The sequence below is a fragment of the Pinus tabuliformis genome, chromosome 8 (assembly GCF_031772625.1).
Source record: "Pinus tabuliformis cultivar Carrire ecotype Pingquan chromosome 8, CPIR1, whole genome shotgun sequence".
Classification (NCBI taxonomy): Eukaryota; Viridiplantae; Streptophyta; class Pinopsida; order Pinales; family Pinaceae; genus Pinus; species Pinus tabuliformis.
Genome location: NC_142294.1, coordinates 1,171,298,359 through 1,171,320,071, shown reverse-complemented (window position 1 = coordinate 1,171,320,071; position 21,713 = coordinate 1,171,298,359). Strand labels below are relative to the sequence as shown.

Below are 21,713 nucleotides of genomic sequence, written 5' to 3'. Positions count from 1 at the left end.
ACTGGCATGAGTGGTTTAGTGACAAGTGGTAAGGTGATTGCAATTTGAATGGTTGTAGATGAGTCGAGGTGCAAGTCCTGTGTGATTTCGACATCGTGAAAATCCTCGTCAGAGTAGTTGAAGGGCATCTATGAGCAGTATTTCAAAATCAAGCCCTAGTTGGCAATGGGGAGTTTGGAGAAGAAAATGAGCCTCCCTCGACAAGGGAACTCTACGAACCATAAAGGGAAGTCTTGTGAGTAAGAAGAATGAGACAAAGAGTGGAGCATAGAAGAAGTTCCAAATAAAATTAGTAATTACTATGAGAGATTCAATGACATGATATCATCCTGGATAGAAATAAAATGATTCTCTCCCGGCATGGGAACTCGAGGAATGATAAAAAGAAGCCTCGAGAGGAAGATCGATAAGACAAAGCTCCAAGCAGAGAAAACATGCATATTATATAGGTCATCCAAAATGACTTGGAGAATCTCATTGTCACCTAAATCTAGAGAAGCGAAAATCCACAAAGGGAATAGTTCAAGGGCATTTAAGAAAACTTCAATGTTTTGTGTCGCTTTAGAGATCCTTAAGTGCATGGATAAACCATGTCCGAGTATCTCACTTTCTACCTAAAGCTTGACTTAAAAATAAATGGCTTTAGACAATTTTCATCCTACACGGAAAAGAAGTGCCAAATGGAAAAAGTAACATCGAAATCATTTTGAAGAAAAAAAAAATCAAGTAATTTTAGATCTCGACCATTCTTAACCTACATAAGAATAGTGATTTCACCATTTGCCATTGGCCCTTTTCGAGCATCTTCTACCAATTTAAGTTTATGGATAATCATAATAAACATTTCTAGGACTCCGTAGCTCTAACCGACCCATTTACACCTCCTCCGCTAGAGCTATGAGGTTGACATTGACATTGGTACATGTCACTTGCATGTACCTACTCCCCGAGCACCCATTTCAAAATTTCATTTTACCTCCCGAGCACCCATTTCAAAATTTCGTTGTACCTCCCGAGTTCCGTACATATTGTCTCATTCCTCTTCACTGGTTGGTTGCTACCCCATAGCTACAACTCGAACAAACGCGAAAATTGGAAAGGGGATTTCTGAAACAGATGATCCGGTGTCCGCAACGCGAGGGGACGATGGAGTTAAGGAACAAGGAGGAGTAGCTGAGCAAAACTTGTTTGTTAGCGTTGGTAGCTTACGTCCACATACTAAGATGTACGCCATGGTTTCAGCGGTATCTCAAGTGGTGGCAGGAATTGTGGCTAGATCGAATGTCCATTTCTAAATTTGATCGATGATGCACTATAGTTCTATATAAATTGATTAAGAAACGCCAATTTAAACATGGTGTTTTGTTATGAATTACAAACTCTGCACACTCAAGCCAAAGAGAGGACTCTGATAGAATATTTAGCCCTTTGAGGCATTTGGTGACAAGACTCTGCCTTACAGATAGCGATATTGTTAGGTGCGAGTATTTTGAAAACGTGTCTTGTCGGTATATATATATATATATATACATACACAGTGAGCTCATTATTGTATATGCTCTTGCTTTAATACGTGTATTTTCGTTTTAGAATTTTGTGATGGTCATGGATTCATCATTTGGAAAATTGAAAGGTTTGTTCTATTATGTAGCATGATGTTTCTGGTTCAACTCAATGTATGAAGCTTTCTATACCAAGGTTCTGTGGGTGGGTATCGTCGTTTAGAGCGCGCCGTGGAGCTTGATTCCATTTTTATTTGAAAAAACTAGAGTTTATATCTTTATCGATAGGCCATTGTATCGCTCGGTTTGCCATTAACAGCATAACCCCAATATCTTTAGTTGTTGAAGCAGTGGACTAACATATTCAGGAATAAGGTTTGTTCTATTATGTAGCATGATGTTTCTGGTTCATCTCAGTGTATGAAGCTTTCTATACCAAGGTTCTGTGGGTGGGTATCGTCGTTTAGAGCGCACTGTGTAGCTTGATTCCATTTTTATTTGAAGAAAATAGAGTTTATATCTTTATCGATAGGCCATTGTATCCTCGATTTGCCATTAACATGATAACCCCAATATCTTTAGTTGTTGAAGCAGTGGACTGACATATTCAGGAATCCATAGATTTTTATGGGTATTTATATCAAGGTCTTTATGTTGAATATTTGGTTGTTTTCGCGGCAAGGAAGAGCTGGGAAGGAGTATAGTGGCCCTCTAAAATTATACCAGCCAGAACCCAAGAAGAAACGTGTAACTTGGATCCTTGGAGTCATTGGGCTCTGTGCCCTTTCCTACCTCTTGGGTGGATTTTAAAATACTTGGTCTCCTCCACCGTCTCAAGCTTCTGGATTGAGCAAGGCCAATGTGGGTTGCATTAATTCTTTAACTCTCATCATGTCTTCTTCATTTGTTTCCTTAGATTCTGAAGCTCATTATGCAGTTGGGGAGAATGAGACTTCAAAAGGCGGTAGATCATTTGAGTCTCGTGGTATCAAGTAGAGTGAGTATACTCCCTATAACGATCCAGTGAGGTCTCGTAAGTTCAATAGATAAAGCCATTTCCCAGACAAGGAGGAAGCTTTGAACTGCCCAGGTTACAGAGCATATATGTTTAAGAAACAACATCAGAGTTTAACAAAGTATCGGTGGTATTTTTGTGAAAAAGGGATTTCAGTTCCGTTAGGACCGAGGAGACTCAACACTATATGCTTTTGTTTATTTGTGTTAGAGACTATGCCTATGGTTTATGGTCCATCGACCATTTAACTCTCTCCAAATGGTGGTTTATTTCTCAATAATAAGGATGCAACAAGAGTAGGAAGATCTAGCTAAAATTCTTTTCTTGTATCGCAGCCCATTGCAGATCATAGGGTCCCTGTGGATGCATATGGAGGTACAGAGAATGTTGTACGAACCGCTAAAGGTAAGGGCTATGGCTCCTTTCTCGGTTTCCATTCGTTGCACATGACTCTGCTATGCTATAGACAAGTCCGAACTTACAATTTCACATTGATTATGTGCCTCTCTTTTGAGCAGGTCCAAAGACACTTGCAAACTCGCATGGAGGTAACATAAGGGTACTTGTACGCAGGGGAAACTGTAGCAAGTTACAACCTAGGCCAGGTATTGTGGCCAACTCGAATATCCACTTCCCAATTTCCGAAGGTTTTTATGGGTATTTATCTCAAGGTATTTATGTTGAATATTCGTGGGAAGGAAGAGTAGGGAAGTAGTATAGTGGCCCTCTTAAATTATACCAGTTAGAACCCAAGATGAAACGTATACCATGGATCCTTGGAGTCATTGGGCTCTGCGCTCTTTTCTACCCCTTGGGTAGATGTTAGAATACTTGGTCTCCGCCATCTAAAGCTCCTAGATTGAGCAATGTCAATTTGGGCTGCAATTCCTTAATTCCAATAGTTTCTTCTTCATTTATTTCCTTTAGATTTTGGATCCCATTATATAGTTGGGGGAAATTAGGCTTCAAAAGACAGCAAAACATTTGAGTCCAGAGATATCAAGTAGAATGAGTATACTGCCTGTCGTGATCCAGTGAGATCTCGTAAGTTGGATGGAAGGGGTTGATAAACAGATAATGTCATTGCCCAGACAAGGAGGAAACTTTGAAATGCATAGTTTACAGAGCATATCAATTTACAAAACACCATCGGATTCTTGACAAAGTTTCTATGGTGTTTTTGTGAAAAACGGATTTCAATTCTGTTAGGACTGAGGTGAGTCGAGACTCTGTGCTTTGGTTTATTCCTATTAGGGACTGCGGATCTGTTTTATGGTCCATGGACCATTTTATCCTCTCCAAATGATTGCTTATTTTTCAAGAATAATGAGGTAATAAGAGAAGGGAGATCTAGCTAACATTCTTTTCATGTATCTAAGCACACTGCAGATCATGGGGTCCTTGTGGATGCAGATGGAGGCACAACACCGCTAGAGGTAAGGGCTATAGTTCCTTTCGTGGCCTCCATTCATTGTACATGACTCTGCTATGCCATATAGAAATCTGAACTTAAAATGTCGCATTGATTTTGTGCCTCTCTTTTCAGCAGGTCCAAAGACACCACCAAGTTTGTAGGGAAGTAACAGAGAAAGTGCTTGCAGCTAGTTCAACAGAAAGCAAGGGAAACTCTAGCACGTTACAAAGTGGGGTCAATCGGATTCGTTGGCCTCAGTAGTTAAAAGCGAATGTTTTAAGTCTACATTTTTTTTATTTGATTTTATCTGATATGCCTAAAATATCTTGGCTATTTCCAGAATATGAAATTTCCCGTTAATAAGTCTAGCCATATGGCCACCTCACTTCGAATGAGAGTTCAGAGAAGATCCTGCATATAATTTGCAGGTTGGTGGTAGAAAACAATCGATGCATGCATATGATAAGGTAGGGTGCAGTTTCATCCAGAAGAAATAAGACAAGATATGAGGCTGCAAAAATTGGCAGGAGAAGAAAATATTCCTTCTCCTTTCTCTAGGACCAAGGACTCTTCAGTTGTTTTGCAAGAGAAGTCTACTAGCTACATAGTACGAGCAGAAGAAAATGGAAATGACAAAAGGGGAAGTGTGGGAATGAATGGTGTGTTTGTTGTTCAAACCATGGAAACAACATTATGCTTTTCTAGTGCTCTATCTCTGCATAAAGTAATCAGCCTTTTCTGGTGCTCTATCTTTGCATAAAAGTAATCAGCCTTTTTTCTGGTGCTCTATCTCTACATAAAAGTAATCAACGTTTTTTATGGTGCTCTATCTCTGCATAAAGGTAATCCGCCTTTTTTTGGGTGCTCTATCTCTGCATAAAAGTAATTAGCCTTTTCTAATGCTTTATCTCTGCATAAAAGTAATCAACTTTTTCTAGTGCTCTATCTCTGCATAAAAGTAATCAGCCATTTCTAGTGCTCTATCTCTGCATAAAAACGTTTAGCTTTTTCTAGTGTTTTATCTCTGCATGAAAATAGTCAAATAAGTGAGACAAACACAATTTAATATGAATAAATATAAAACATGTTCCAATGGGAATAATAAAATTTTGAAATGGCAACTAGACTTGAAATCCAATGGTTATACCACCATATCCCCCAGGGAAGGGAGGTTGATGTGAATGGTTTTGGATTGTGAAAGTGAGCATTGTATCTCAATGTGGCTTAGTTTTTGGGACATATGAGCAACCAGTAACTGCGTTCATGAACTAGTAACTGCGTTCATGAATGTGATTCATAGCCAGTAGCCATTGCATTATGGCTTTATACATTGCTGAGAGATGAAAGATCTTTTCTTCTTTTCCCCTTAAGTTTCAACCCTGATCAAGTCCTTTTCTAGTGTACCAATAAGATTGGAACCATTCTATAGAATGTACGATGATGTAAATAATGCCATTATACAACTATATACTCTGGAAATTCTTTGTCTCCGATTGTTCTTTGTACGACTGAGTTGGGTCAAGATTACTTTTAACATTGAAAATTTCATATAAATTACAATGCATGCCTAAGAGGTTTGGTTTGATCTATCTTCCAAAGAACATTCATGTTAGCATGACAGAATTTATGTATATACTAACTAATATTGTATTTGTAAAGAATCTCCCGTACCTTTTTTGAATCTTGTGTTGCTGAAACTCAATATTCAAATTCTCGTGAAACAAATATTTTTGTTTAGCATGAACATACACACCAGTCTCTCTCCCTAGCCTTTACCTAAAAAGAAAGAGGTTGAATTGACCTAATGAAAATATGGATTCGATAATGTAAGGCATTGTGAATACTTAACGTGGGTGTATTGTTTCCTATTTAATCATAGATTATTATTAATGTGTTTCTGCAGAGTCATTATAAAATAGTTGACCAACAGGTAACAAAAAGTTCTCAATTTTGAGTTTGTAAAGCTAAGGGTTCAAAAATTTACTCCGTGCTTATTAAACACCCAGTCAATGTTTAGTAGGAACCCGCATTCTCCTTTAAGTCTGCACTGGAAACTTATGACATTTATATGAACATTGTGCCTATGGTTTATTTTTCAATAGTAATGATGCAACAAGAGAAGGAAGATCTAACTAACATTATTTTCTTGTATAGCAGCACATTGGAGATCTTAGGGTCCCTGTGGATGCAGATGGAGGTACAGAGAAGGTTGTATGAACCGCTGGAGGTAAGGGATATAGGCTCTTTCCCGGCTTCCATTCATTGCACACGACTCTACTATGCTATAGACTAAGTCTGAACCTAAAATGTCACATTGATTGTGTGCCTCTCTTTTGAGCAGGTCCAAAGACACTTGCAAACTTGTAGTGAGGCAACATAAGAGTACTTGTGGTCAATTCAAGAGTTAACGCAAGGGAAACTCTAGCAAGTTACAACCTGGAGTCAATTGGATTGGTAGCTACCTGTTCGAGAAATTCTGATTTCACATCAAAAGTGAAAAGCGAATGTTTTAAGTCCATTTTTTTGTTTTTTTACTATCCCTAAAATATTTTGTGTATTTCCAGAATCTGAAATTTCCCATCAATTGGGCTATACTACAGACTCATCTGCATACACCTTCCTCACTTTGAACATTGAGAGTTCAACTACAGAAAATTTGCAGGTTGGTGGTGTGGAAAACAGTCAAGGCATGCATATGATTCAATGGTGCAGTTTTCGCGGGAAGAAATAAGAAAATATATGAGGCTGCAAGAATTGGCAGCGGAAGAAAATATTTCTTCTTCTTTCTCATTCTCTGGGACCAAGGACTCTTCAATTATTTTGCACGAATTGTCTACTAGTGGCATAGTACACGCAGAAGAAAATGGCAATCCATTGTTTGAAGAGAAAGGAAGCTTGTGAAGGAATGGCATGCTTTCTGTTCAACCCATGGTAACGCCATTAGCGTTTTCTAGTGCTCTATCTCTCCATAAAACTAATCAACCTTTTCTAGTGCTCTATCTCCGCATAAAAATAAGCAGCCTTCTCTACTGCTCTATCTTTGCATGAATATAATCAACCTTTTCTAGTGCTCTATTTCCGCATGAAAATATTATATGAATCAAGTTAAAAAAATGCTCAAACAAGAATTAATGAATTCTCAAAATGGCAGCGGAATTGGACTGGAATTCCAATGGTTATACCACTATATCCACCATGGAAAGGGAGCTTGATGTGAGTGGTTTTGGGTGAATCAGATGAGCATTGTATATCAATGTACCTTGGAATTTGGCGCATATGAGAAAGTTGTAATTGCATTCATGAATGAGATTCAAAGCCAATGGCCATTGCATTATGGCTTTGTACATCACTGGGAGATGAGAGATGTTATCCTTTTTCCCCCTTAAGATTCAACCTTGATCAAGTCCTTTTCTAGCATACCAATAGGAGAGGAAACATTCTATAGATGTATGATGATGTAAATATATACAACTATATACTCTGGAAATTATTTGTCTTTGAATTTTCTTTGTACGACTAAATTGGGTCAAGACTATTTTTAACATTGGAAAGCTCATATAAATTACATTGCATGCCTGAGAAGTTTGGTTTGCTCCATCTTCCCAAAAAAAAATCATTCATGTTAGCATGGAAAAATCTGTGTAGCTACTAACTGATATTTCATCTGTAAAGAATCTCATGTATGTTTTTTAAATCTTGTGCTGGTGAAACTCAATATTCAAATTCCCGTTAAACAGATATTCTGGTTTAGCATGGACATACACACAGGTCTATCTCCCTAGTCTTTATCCAAAAGGAAAGAGGTTGAAGTAAGCTAATGAAAATATTGATTCGATAATGGAAGGCATTGTGAGTACTTAACATGGGCAGGTTGTTCCCTATTTAATCATAGCTTACTATTAATCTATGTCTGCAGAATCACTATAAAATGGTTGACCAACAGATAACAAAAAGTTCTCAAGTTTGAGTTTTTGAAGCCAAGGGTTCAAAAATTTACTTACTGCTTATTAGACACTCACTCAATGGTTATTACGCACCCGCATTCTCCTTCAAGTCTGCACTGGCAACTTAGGACATTTATATGAACACTGTTGTCAATGAAAAATGATCACGGTATGAGATAAGTTTGCAGCGTTAACATAAATATTCATCACAAACGTATATTATTGACATGTAAGCGCAAAGGATATAGAAGAATACGCAAAGTGAGAAAACGTCACTTTATAGGGTGAAAGAAACCATTAACAAATGGATTATGTACTTCGTATTCCAAATAAGCGATGGTGGAATTTCGAAAAAAGGTTTCCGCAATTTGTCTTCATATATTTTTTCTTTGGTAAAGTGTCCTTCCTTTTAGAAAGAATGTTTGCACTGTGTCATGTCAAGTCTACCTAGGTATTGTAACCAATCTGATTTTTGGGATACATATTTTTATATTCGACATAACTGGTTTGATAAACAGATAACACCACTGCCCAGATAAGGATGAAGCCTTGAAATGCTCAGGTTACAAAAGCAGGTCCATTTAAACAACACCGTTAGGATTTGACAACGTCTCCAAGGTGTTTTTGTAAAAAATGGTTTTCAATTTTGTCGGGACTGAGGAGAGTCACAACTATGTGCTTTGGTTTATTTCTGTTAGAGACTATGCCTCTGGTTTATGGTCCTTAGGTCCCTAGACCATTTTAGTCCCTCGAAATGATGTTTTTATTTTCTTCTAAGACTAACGATGCAAGAAGAGAAGGTATATCTAGCTAACACAATTTTTTTTTTTCCCTTGTTTCTCAGCACTTTGCGGATCATATAGTCTCTGTGGATGCAGATGGAGGTACAGAGAAGGTCATGAAAACCACTAGAGCTAAGGGCTATAATTCCCATAATTCCCATCTTGGCTTCCATTCTTTGTATGTGACTCTACTATGCCATAGAGAAGTCTGAATTTAAAATGTCATGTTGATTGCGTGCCACTCTTTTGAGCAAGTTCATAGACACTTGCAACTTCGTATGGGAGCACAAAGAAATCTTTTGCAGTCAGTTCTAGAGAAAGCAGGGAAACTCTCGCAAGTTACAACTTGGGGTCAATTGGATTGGAAGTTACTTGTTCAAATTCTTTTGAGAAGGCCTCAAGGCTGAAAAGTGAATGTTTTTACATCTACATTTTCTAATTTGACTTTATTTACTTTGACTAAAATAATATCTGGTCTATTTCCAGAATTACAAATTTTTTGTCAATAATTCTAGGCTGCAGATTGGTCTAGATACAGTGCCCTCGCTTGGAATGAGAGTTCAAAGAAGATTCCTGCAAAAAAGTGTCAAGATATGCATATGGTATACAACAGTGCAGTTTTAGTAGGAAGAAATCAATAAAGATGTGAGGCTGCAAGAATTTTCAGGAGAAGAAAATATTTCTTCTCTTTTTTCTAGGACCAAGGACTCTTCAACCATTTTGAATGAGAAGGCTACTAGTGACATAGTACAAGCATAAGAAAACGACAGTCGTTTATCTGGGAGGAAAAGGAAGCTTGTGAATCAATGGAGTGGCTGCTCTTCAACCCATGCCAACAACATTAGCCTTTTCTAGTGCTCCGTCTCTGCATAAAAATCTGTCATCCTTTTCTAGTGCTCCGTCTCTGCATGAAAATGGTCAAATGCACGAGGCAACAAAATTTTATGTGAATCAAGATAAAACATGTTCCGACGGGAATATTAAATTCTCACACTGGCTGCGAAATTGGACTTGAATTCTAAAGGTTATACCATTGTATCCTTCGAGGAATGGGGGCTTGATATGAATGGTTTTGGGTGGAGAATATGAGTCTTTGGCACATATGAGCAAGCAGTAGTTGCATTCATGAATGGGGAATAGAGCCAATAGCCATTGTATTATGGCTTTATACATTGGTTAGATATGAGAAATCATTTCGTCTTTTTCCCTTGAGTTTTAACCCCGATCAAGTCCTATGCTAGCGCATCAATAGGATACGTGGCATTCTACATTATATGTGCGATGATGTAGATAATGCACTTATGCAACTACATGCACTGGAAATTCTTTGGCTTCAATTGTTCTTTGTGCCACTGAGTTGGGTCAGTGCCACTTTTGACATTGCAAAGTTCACATAAATTATAATGCATGCCTGAGATGTTTTGTTTGGTCCATTTTTCGAGAAACCATTCATGTTCCCATGTTAGTATTTATCTATGCATCGACTAATATTGTATTTGTAAAGAAGCTCTTGTATTTTCTTTTAATCTCGCGGCGGTGAAACTCAAGCTTCAATTTCTCTCCTTGTTGGTGAAAATCAAGGTTCAAATTTGCGGCAAACAATTTTTTTGGTTTAGCATAGGTATACACACCGGTCACTCTCCCCTAGATTTTTCCTAAAGAAAAAGAGGTCAAGGTGACGTAATGACAATTTTGATTCGATAATGTAAGGCATTATGAGTACTTAACATGGGTGGACTATTGACTTGGGTATTCCTATTTAATTAAATTATAGCTCATTATTAGTCAATGGCCGCAGAGTCATTATAAAAAGGTTGACCAGTAGATGATATGAATTTCTCAAATTTCATGAAGTGAAACACGGGGCTCAAAACCTCACTTCATGTATATTAAGCACCCAAACCCTTTGTATTAGGCCCCCATATTCTCCTTTAAGTTTTCACTTGCATTGCCAGCTTATGGCATTTATGTGAACACTTTTGCCAATGTCACTAATCGTTGTACAAGACAAGTGTGCAGGGTTAGCAAGAATACTCATCATGGATGGATACGATTGACACGTAAGAAAAGGAGATAGGTAGAAGAATATACGCCACTGAGAAAAAAATCACTTTATATGGCGGAATAAACTATTAAAAATTGCATTCTATAGGTGGTGTCACAGATAAGTGATGGTGGGATTTTCCCAAAATGGTTATGTCGATTGCCTTCACATATCTCTCTTTTTAGAGCTATTTTGTTTCCTTGTGAAGTATCCTTCTAGCAAGATTGTTTGCATTGTGTCGTGTAAAAGGCACCCGCGCATTGCCGTCAATCACAGTTTGAGATACATATGAATGAATTTGATTATATCTTGCCTAGACCAATTCGTGTCTCCCCTTGAAATCCCGAGGCCTTCATGTGACAACATTACATTGTTTTTTATCCTATAGAATTTCTTTGGTAAGATTCCCTAATTTCGATTGCCCCTTTTACTATGATGGTTTTGAGCATTGAGCATTGTTTGTCTAGTCCGATGACATAATTGCTTTATTTTTAAAATTTTGGATATCATTAAATTTGAGCCACCTTAAAGCAATTTTTAAAACCATGGCTCATGAACTTGGTGAGGCTGGAGTGCACGAGTTCAATTCGAACTTTCCCAAATCTCAACAACAAAAATAGCTCAAAATGGAAGTTTTTCTTTTCCTTTTAGGCACTTACATGTTATAGTGGTGAACTTTTCCCTTCACCTGCAAGTTGGATTGACTTGGCAGTAAACACGCCATGAGTTACTCATAGCTAAGGATCTAACTCACGGTTACTAATGCGTTTGACTCGACTACAATGACTCAAACTTGGGTCCAAGGTAATTCAATTTGACAAAAAGGGCGAGCGGCATCTCGACTTGACAGTAATCAATTTTATTAACTATGCGCCATAGAACCCATATTAGTGGTTTATGCCGCTTTGGATTTGAATGTGTGACCTCTTAGGAATAATCACATGTTCTTGACCATTAAGGCTAATCATGTTGTACTCTAAGTTATTTGTTTTCGTTAATCTATATTGGTTATGGTGTTTAAATGAATATTAGTAGCACTAGAGCTCGAACTAATACCATTTAACACTAAAACTATTAATTAAATTGGAACTGGATTTAGAATCAAACACATTATCACAAATCGGATTCCAAATCAAAATAGTTAACCCTTAAATTAGGACCTCCTTAGAACTGGAGTTGGACAGGATGAAGCAAAATAAGAAGCAGGATTAGAGCCAAAACCAAAAAGGTTCAACCTCAAAGTCATGAACGGGAGAAAAATGTTCAACCAAGACATATATAAAATGTTCAATTATATATATCCAAGCTATTAAACAACACTTGCATAAATCATAATAATATTAATTAAACAATGTAAGCTACTAAACAACAATTATAGGAAGTATTTTTGATGTACAGAGAATGTAAGGGTAAATACATGGAATCTATTGACATTTAATTGAAATATATTTTGAACAAATATACATAACATTGATGATCTAAATTGTGTAAAGAGTGCAAAAATAATTATACTATAATCTACAATTAATGTATGTGTACTGTCCAGAATGTTCGTTCATATATATATCCAACCTGTTAGACACAAATGCTATAAAAGTTTTTAATGCATAAAGAATGTAAGGGTAAATACTTGACGCCCAGTGGAATCTAATGGCACTCAATCAATACATTTTTGAATCAAAATACATAATATTGAGGTTCTAAATTGTCTCAATAGTGCAAAAATAATTATAGTATAGTCTACAATCAAATCATCATCCAAATATTGGTCTTCTACCATCTGTGCATCAGTGTATACTCAATGTCCAATACCAATGTTCGTACCTTGCCACAATGAATGCTGTTTCACGTCACAATTCCATCAAGATAAGTCCATTGAAGATGGGTGGAATCATTAAATAGATCGCAACAAAGCTTTGGGTAGTTGCGGTGTTTAACAAAAAAAAAAAAAAAAAAAATGGGGATGGCGCAACACCAATTAAATTAATTGTTTTGCCTGTGATTTATCACAATAGCCAATTTTAATGGATTTTGTCTAGTTTTGATCAATGCACAACATGAGAAGTGAAAACCAGTTTGAATGACTAGTGTTGTTTAGAAGTGACCAAAATTTGGTTGAATTAGTGAATTTTGGTGCGGAATGATCGATATCAATAACACCGGTTCAACAATTTCCTTTAATTTTATATTTGTTTAATTTTCAACATCCCTCCAATAAGATTGAAGAACTAATCTCACGCCATGCTAAAACATCTCGATATGCTTTGCCGCTAGAGCAAACAACCACTTTGATAGGGTGTTCAAAATCATGAGCATTGGGTCAACACAAATTTCAACCCCAAACAAAGAATACCAGTGTCATCGCGGTTTAATATAGATTTCATGTATAAGTTATGGACTAGAGACTAATCTCACATTGTTCAAGATGCACAGGATCATGTGGTGAAGAGATGGGATTAGATTCATCGTGTTACAACGAACAATCCCACATAATAAGAAGAATGATTAAGATAGATTATGAGCAACGAGCACAAGAATAAAAGGTTACAACAATGCATCGAATATGCACACCAAAACATATCTGCACTAGTACATCAGTGGTGTTCACACATATTATTCACAAGGTGGACAATATATACATGTGCCACCAAAAGACATACATCAAGCATTTCTTCAATGGATTCATCCTTAATGGTTACATTGTCCATCTAACCATTAGCCACACCGGAATGTTATTGCTCAGTTCTGGTCCGTAGGTGTCAGCGTTACAAACTCATCAGCCTCTCAATGAGTTTCAATGTGCTCTATTGTACCAATTTCACCATCCTTCATTCCCCTTACTTTTGTCTCATTGACCTATAGTATTAATCCTATTCCAGATCCACTTGACTTAATATCCAAAATAGTATCGATCGCAGTACCTTCAAGAATATTACCTCATCCATCTAGATTTTTATGCTTAGAAAGTTGCTTCCTTGCGATGGAAATACAAACATACTTTAATTTCCTTCTAGACTGTAGGATGTGATTGTGGTGGGTTGTCCTCACAACTTATGGGGTGAGGGACGGGGAGCGATTTTGACAAGTAACATGGTTTTATCCCAAAGTTGAGAGTTGCATGGACTAAGATAATCAGTGGGCAAACTCAACCTTTTTGGTGAGTTTATTTTATAAGACGAGGTAAGGTTTTGTGTTGACCTACTCATTTTTTCAAACTTTCGTTGATTTGGGTCTGCTTAAAATGAACCAAAACCTCTAATGGAACAGTTCCATGGTAAAAATTCCCATTAATCACGTGGAGCGTAACATTTGGCATTATTCCTAATAGATTCGAGCAATAATTTTAAGGGGAAAGAGACTAGGCTTGTCCGCTATCTAAGTTACTCCAAATCGCTATCATCCGCTTAGATACCCATGATAATAAACTAATACCCTTTTTGAAACCATAAATTGGAATTTATACCCACTTTCTCCGAAACCTTACATCCAAAATCCCACTCCATTTCTTCTTCTTGCCACCTCTTAAAACACTTAAAAGGTTCCATTTAATGAATATTCATGGCTTTTATTGTAGCAATGGCCGCGAACTTTAATTAGTATGTGGAACAACTAGAACCTTTTCATATGAAATTCTTGCCCAAATCTCACAAGGTTTTTCTTCGAAGTTCTAATTCCACCTTGTTGATGGGAAATTTGAGGATGAGACTTTGGCATTTGGGGTTTTGGTCCATTTTAAGTCAAGGCGTGTTGACCAAGAACCCGTAATTCCTCATCCACCGTGACATACAAGGATTCAAGGGTAAGAGGTGATGTTGAGCTAGGAGAGATGGCAAATTAGAAGAAGGGAGGCTTGGGGGGGAGCGTAAAACTCAAAGGATTAGTTTAGCAATTGTAGCCAAATTTCACCAACCCACAAGCATTCATTAAGGAAGAAGGATTTCGACCATGGAATTTTGAATAGCACGGTCTAAGATTAGTTCTTCGATCGGATGGAAGGGATGCCAAAAATTAAAGAAATATGAAATTAATGGAAATTGTTGAACTCAAGCTATCAATGTTGGTCGAATTGCACCAAAATCCTTTGGCCATAGTTCCCGTCAATTAGAGTTCCTAATCGGAAAAAAGGATATATGACCTTGGGAACTTTGAATGGTAGGAACTATGACCGACAAGCGAAGGTCATAGTTACCCTGTTGGTCAAGGTTTCTTCCTCAAAGCTCCTATCGGTCAGAGTCCTTGACTAAGAAAGGGTGGTATGACCTTAGGAACGTTGACTGAGAGGACCTATTCCCTGCGATTACGATGGGAAAATGAAAGTCATAGTTCCTTTGTTGGTCAAATTTCCTTCACCACTATTCCTGTTAGTCAAAGTTCCTCACCGGAAAAGTTCCAAATCACTGAAGGAACTATGACCTCAAGAAATTTGATTGATAGGAACCATTCCTAGAAAAAGGACTGATGGATGAAGGTCATATCCCCTTTGTTAGTCAAAGCTCCCAATGTCACAGTGGTTTACTAATAAAGGCACTGTGACCTCAAGAACTCTGATTGATATGAACTACGACCGACATATGAAGGTCCTAGTTCCTTTGCCAACCAAAGTTCCTTCATCATAGTTCCTATTAGTTAGAGTCCCTAACTAACAAAGGAACTATGACCTGGGGAATTTTCATTGGTAGGAAATACTCCCTAGAACTATGATCTACAAATGAAGGTCATAGTTCATTTCTCAGTCGAATTTCATTCGTCGTAGTTCTTGTGGTCATAGTTCATGTCTGTCGAATTTCTTGATTAATAAAGGAACTGTGACCTCAAGAGCTTTGACTGGAGAGAACTATTCCCTAGGATTCGAACTGACAAATGAAGGTCATACATAGTTCCTTTGACAGTTGAAGTTCATATAATTCATGTCAATCAAAGTTCCCGACTAACAAAAGAACTATGACTTCATGAACTTTGATTGATAGGGACCGTTACCTAGAACTGCCACTGACAAATAGAGGCAATATTTACTTTGTCATATTTCATGTGGTCAGAGTTCATGACGGACAAAGGGACTAGACATCATTTTTAAATTAAAATATCTGGATGATCTTAAAAGAGCATTTCATGTGGTCAGAGTTGATGATGGACAAAGGGACCATGACCTCATTTTTAAAATAAAATATGTGGATGATTGATTTTAGACTTCAGTGGTCCATACTAATTTCGATAATCCGAAAGACATTATCAAATATCTGGATGATATATTTTAACAAAAGAATAAAAAAATAAATATGAAATGGATGATGATATATTTAAATATACTCATTTTGATATGAAATGGATGATATATTTAAATATACTCATTTTGATAATCCGAAAGACATTATCAAATGTCTGGATGATATATTTTAACAAAAGAATAAAAAAATATGAAATTGATGATGATATATTTAAATAAGTGATAATGTCTGGATGATATATTTTAACAAAAGAATAAAAAAATATGAAATGGATGATGATATATTTAAATATAAATATGAATGAGATAATGTCTGGATGATATATTTAAAAGAATAAAAAAATATGAAATGGATGATGATATATTTAAATATAAATGAGATTAATTAAAAAAGCGGGCACGTTATCCTTCCACTGCAGGGAGCAGGAGGTAGTCGTTGCTCTGTGAAGCTAGCCTCACGCGTTCCCCTCCTCTCTAAGGCGCATGACACTTCCCGGAAGAAGCTCCCGGACCCTGCCCTTCGACTGGGGGCCATGTACCAACTCTCTACTTGGACCTGGGCGCACCCACACATCCAATTACACCTCACGCCCACCACTATCAACGCTTTGGTTTCTGCGCCCCCCGCGCGTGTGGGATATATGTGACTCACTCACTCACCATTACATTCCTATCCTCTGTCTCTGTCTTTGCTCGGCTCATCACATTGTGGTACCAATTCAATTCTTAATGTGATCATCCATATTTTTGTCAAGGACAACGAGCAGAACATAGCTGGACGTGGAGAACAGAATCGATTGCTCTCACACTCACAATACGCATTTCACACCACATTCGCGCATTTAAATGTAAAACTTCCTTTCTGGACGTGCAGAAGAGAAGTGCCTTTACACTACATCAACCAATTGCTCACACACAGACAGACAGCTTTAAAATATGCATATTTCAAACCAAACGTTTTCTGAATTCGCCCCCTTTCTCCTGTTTCTTGCAAATCCATGTGAACATGCCTCTTCTCTTCACGATTGTTCAGAAATTTCGATGGCCCTTCTCTTCACCAACGAACGATTTCATTTTGAGAAATTCCGATGGCCCTTCTCTTCAGGAACGATTTTATTTTGAGAAATTTCGATGGCCCTTCTCTGCAGGAACGATTTAATTTTGAGAAATTTCGGCCTGCTCTCAATTTCCACATCCAGATGAAGATGAAGAGGGGTGTTCAGGATTTGGAGTAATTTCGGCCTGCTCTCAATTCCCACATCCATATGAAGATGAAGAGGGGTGTTCAGGATTTGGAGTAATTTCGAGCTTCCACATCCCTTGAAGACGGGCCTTCACCTTCACGATTTTGAGGATTTCGGCTTGCTTTCATTTCGAATTTCAATATTTTAGCGTCACAGCAAGCAAAGGAAAACCAAAATTAATTCACCATCAAAATCTGTCAAACATAATGGGAGTCCGATGCATATTGGCAGAGTTGGATATCGCTTGTGGACTTCCCCGCCAATCCAATCTATTACTTTTGCGCGCTGCAAGTATACAAAACCTGCACTCAAAATCACCGTCCATTGTTCACCGGAAGCACCACTTCCAAGTCTGGTCTGTTAGATAATTCTAAACTTAAACATCGATTCTGCATGCGGAAAGAACTGAAAAGAATCGTTGAAACTTAATGCCCAGGGATACGAGTTACCTCCAACAATTGGTGAAGCTCTTGATGCAATTTCCTTCTGAAAAACCACGCTCCAGCTCCCCAAGCAAAAAGAAAAGAATGCAGCTGATCTGAAGGCACTTCCAAGCTCTGCTATCTCAGCTAGATGGTGTAAAACTGAAGGGGATTGAGATAGGAGCTTGGGGACCAAACAGATGAACATATAGCTAAGCTTCCATCAAGCTTCTAATAGCTATGTGTTAGATGTCCACAAATCAAGGCAGAGAACTCGAATCAAAGTGATGGACCACTATAGTAGCTCCTAATAATAAATTTAGTAATTGCAGTTTCTTTTCTTAACTTAAGGAAACTACTGCAGTTGGTTTCCATAAGTTAAGGAAAGACTGCAATTCCTTAATTGTAGGCAGCAATTGTGCAAAACTTAATGGAGCTAACATTCTCCCACTTGGTCCATACTTCCAAACTTAATGTCTCAACTTAAAAACCATTGATAATCTGTATTAAGTAATAGATACATGAATCATGGCGATAAGTCCTCTAATGACGAGTATTATCTTCCATGTATTACTATGCATTTATTCTTATTATAATTTATGTGGCAACAATTTCTTAATGAATAAACCTTATGTTTATTCTTGGTCCTTCTTAAATGAATTTTCTCAAATCAACTTAAGGTGCACATGAATATGAGAAAAAACATCACAATAATTAAGAATTTCATTAAAAATAACATTGTCCATACAATGAAAAACTACATAATGGAACCAAGTCCCATATTCAATACATGATCCTTGAATTTAAACGGTGGCATGCCCTTAGTCAAAGGATCAGCGATCATTAACTCAGTGTTGACGTGCTCAATGACCACTTTCTTTTCTTTAACACGTTCCCTTATAGCTAAATACTTAATGTCGATGTGTTTATTTCGACTCCCACTTTTATTGTTTTTAGCCATAAAAACAGCAGCTGAATTATCACAATATATTCTCAATGGCTTAGATATAGAATCCATAATTCTAAGTCCAGAAATGAAATTCCTAAGCCATACACCATGTAAAGTAGCCTCAAAGCAGGAGACGAACTCGGCTTCCATAGTGGAAGTGGTAGTCAAGGTCTGCTTGGCACTCCTCCATGATACAGCTCCACCGGCCAACATAAAAATGTAACCTGATGTTGATTTACGTGAATCAACACATCCAACAAAGTCAGAATCTGAGTAGCCAATTACTTCCAAGTTGTCCGTCCGTCTATACATAAGCATGTAGTTAGGGGTGATTTTAGGGGCGAATGTTCGCCCTTTGGCGAAATTAAGGGGTTTTAAATGTTTAGTGGGCGATTATTTTATATCATAGTACACTTTTACAAATCACCTCAAATAGCCCACCTTCTTTTAAGGGAGAGGGTAAAAAAGGTAAATTTAGCCCTTGAAATTAGGAGTTACAACCTTCCATTCGCCCATTTTCAAGAATAGGTTTTATTTAAGTGAATCCATTCGCCCATTTTCAAGAATAGGTTTTATTTAAGTGAATCCTATGGGCCAAAGGCCCAAATACCATATTTATAAAAGAGGTATGGTAAATTAATAAAAATATAAATAAATGAGAAGTATGGTAAATAAAAAAAAATAAAATTATATTTACTCCATAAATCACCTTATATACATGCAAGGGTGTAAACAAATAAAAATATAAGTAAAGTGGAGGTATGGTAAATAAATAAAACGTTTTTTTTGTTAGGTAAACTTGACTCGGGATAGAGTCAAAGTTGACGAGGTTAAATAGTGATAGTTTTGGGGCACATGTATTGTGCACCCATAGTATTATGCCCGTGGTATTATATGTAATGGAGCTTATAAAAGACTGGAAGGACTTCATTGTAATGCAATACCTGGAGGTGAACGGCGAAGGCTCACTTGGTCGAATTGGCCAGGGTTTTGGCCAATGCTAATGAGATCTTATTAGGTTGAGTTTTTCACTGGATTTGGGGTTTTCTTGGATAAACATTTGCGTTTATGTGTTTATGGTTGTTGCTGGTTATTTTTATATTTATTCCTCTTAGTAATTATTTATGTTATGCAGTAAATTTATTAACATTTTTATACTTACTCAAAAGGTATGGTAAATAAATAAAAACATAAATAAACTAGACGCATGGTAAATAAATAAAATCTCTTTTTATATTTAGTCCATAACCCTCGTTCTATTTATGAAGGCTCAAGAAAGAGGTTTTATTTAAGTGAATCCTATGGGCCAAATACCATATTTGTAAAAGAGGTATGGTAAATTAATAAAAATATAAATAAACGAGAGGTATGGTAGACAAATAAAACATTTTTTTTATATTTACTCCATAAGTCACCTTATATTTACGAACACTCAAAAAATGCGTTATATTTAGGTGAAACCTATGGGCAAAATACTATGGGACAAATACCATGGATTAGATTGTTATTAATACCATGAAAAAAAACATTATTAACCCTAATATTAGTATTAATAAAAATAAAAATGGCACATGGTATTGACCCATGGTATTCACCAGAATGGCACATGGTATTGACCCATGGTATTCACCTAGAATGTAGCCTATTTAAATGGGGGAATTAAACCAGCATAGATCCATCTTTACTCTAGATCTACTAACCCCCGAAAGGTATCAAATATCGGTAATTTTGATTTCAAAAGATATTTTAAAGAAATGCAATGATTTCATTTGTGTATTCAATAAACACGAGATTTTATAATTGAGTAAAATATTCGCCATGCCTGGTGAGAGATTTGCCAAAAAATTAGATATACATATCATATTATTGATAAAATCGCCTTCCATTTTTCCTATATACCATGGAGATTCGCCCATTTATTATACATGTAAATTTAGGGGGCTTCTTAAAATTTTCCCTGCATGTAGTCTTTGGTTCCTTGAAGGTACCTCATAACTTTCTTTGCAGCTCTCCAGTGGTCTAAACCTGGATCACTCTGATATCGTCCCAACATTCCCACAACAAATGCAATGTCAGGTCTTGTGCAGACTTGAGCATACATTAGGCTTCCGACAGCAGAAGCATATGGAATGTTCTTCATTTGTTCCCTTTCACAGTCGTTCTTCGGGCATTGGTTCAAATTGAACCTATCACCCTTCACAATGGGAGCTACACTTGGTGAACAATCCTTCATCCGAAATCTCTCTAAAATTTTATTAATATAGGTCTCCTCATGTAGCAAACCCTTGTCATTGGTTGCTAGCAAAAGGTCATCCACATATAAAACAAGAAAACAAATTTTACTCCCACTAACCTTCAGGTATATACATTGATCCATAATGTTTTCTACAAAACCAAAAGAAGAAATTACATTATGGAATTTCAAATACCATTGGCGGGATGCTTGTTTTAAACCATATAATGACTTCTTGAGCTTGCAAACCAATTGCTCACCATCACTAGAGGGGAATCCTTCAGGTTGTTTCATGTAAACCTCTTCCTCTAGATCTCCATTAATTCTATCTATGGAGATATGACCTAGTCTCCGGTGCCATAATTTAGAGGAATCTTCATTAATAACACATCTTTTAGTGCCAGTGTGAACATGCATTGAATCATATGTGACATTGTTTTGTAAATTAATGCAGTAAAGACCATTAGAAAAAATACCATTCCCAACATAATCAGATTTATAGAATAGACTGAAAGATTTTTCTGAAAAGTTTAAGGAATATCCAAAAAGGTACAAGCCTTGAAACTGAGATCAAGTTTCTAGAAAAAAACTTGGAACATAAAAGGTCTTTTCTAACTCCAAAACAAAACCACTACTTAAAGTTAAATAACATGTTCCTATAGCTTCCACATGCGAGCCCATCTTGTTTCCTGATAAGATGCTTTGCTCACTTCCCACTGGCTTCCTTAGGTTCTGCAAACCCTGCAAGGAATTTGAAATGTGAATTGTTGATCCAGAATCAATCCACCATGTGTTAATATTAACGTTAACCATATTAGATTCATAACAAACAAACGAGATTAAATTACCTTTGTCTGCAAGCCATTTCTGAAATTTGGCGCATTCCTTCTTCATGTGTCCCTTCTTCTTACAGAAAAAACACTTGGAAACCTTCTTGATA

The 21,713-nt window shown here is 36.9% G+C and overlaps 1 long non-coding RNA gene across 4 annotated transcripts; it reads left to right on the top strand.

Moving 5' to 3' along the window:
* The first annotated feature begins 1,596 nt into the window (after positions 1 to 1,596).
* LOC149239522 (uncharacterized) lies at positions 1,597 to 7,426 on the top strand. Of its 4 annotated transcripts, none has more exons than XR_016246448.1 (5): positions 1,597 to 2,922; positions 3,036 to 3,953; positions 4,064 to 6,158; positions 6,273 to 6,385; positions 6,496 to 7,426. It is a non-coding gene; the product is annotated as an uncharacterized LOC149239522 (long non-coding RNA). The 4 variants fall into 4 exon arrangements; XR_016246449.1 differs by having other exon boundaries at positions 1,621 to 3,953; positions 4,064 to 4,773; positions 6,086 to 6,158; positions 6,496 to 7,420; XR_016246447.1 differs by having other exon boundaries at positions 1,597 to 3,953; positions 4,067 to 6,158.
* The last annotated feature ends 14,287 nt before the right edge of the window (positions 7,427 to 21,713 follow it).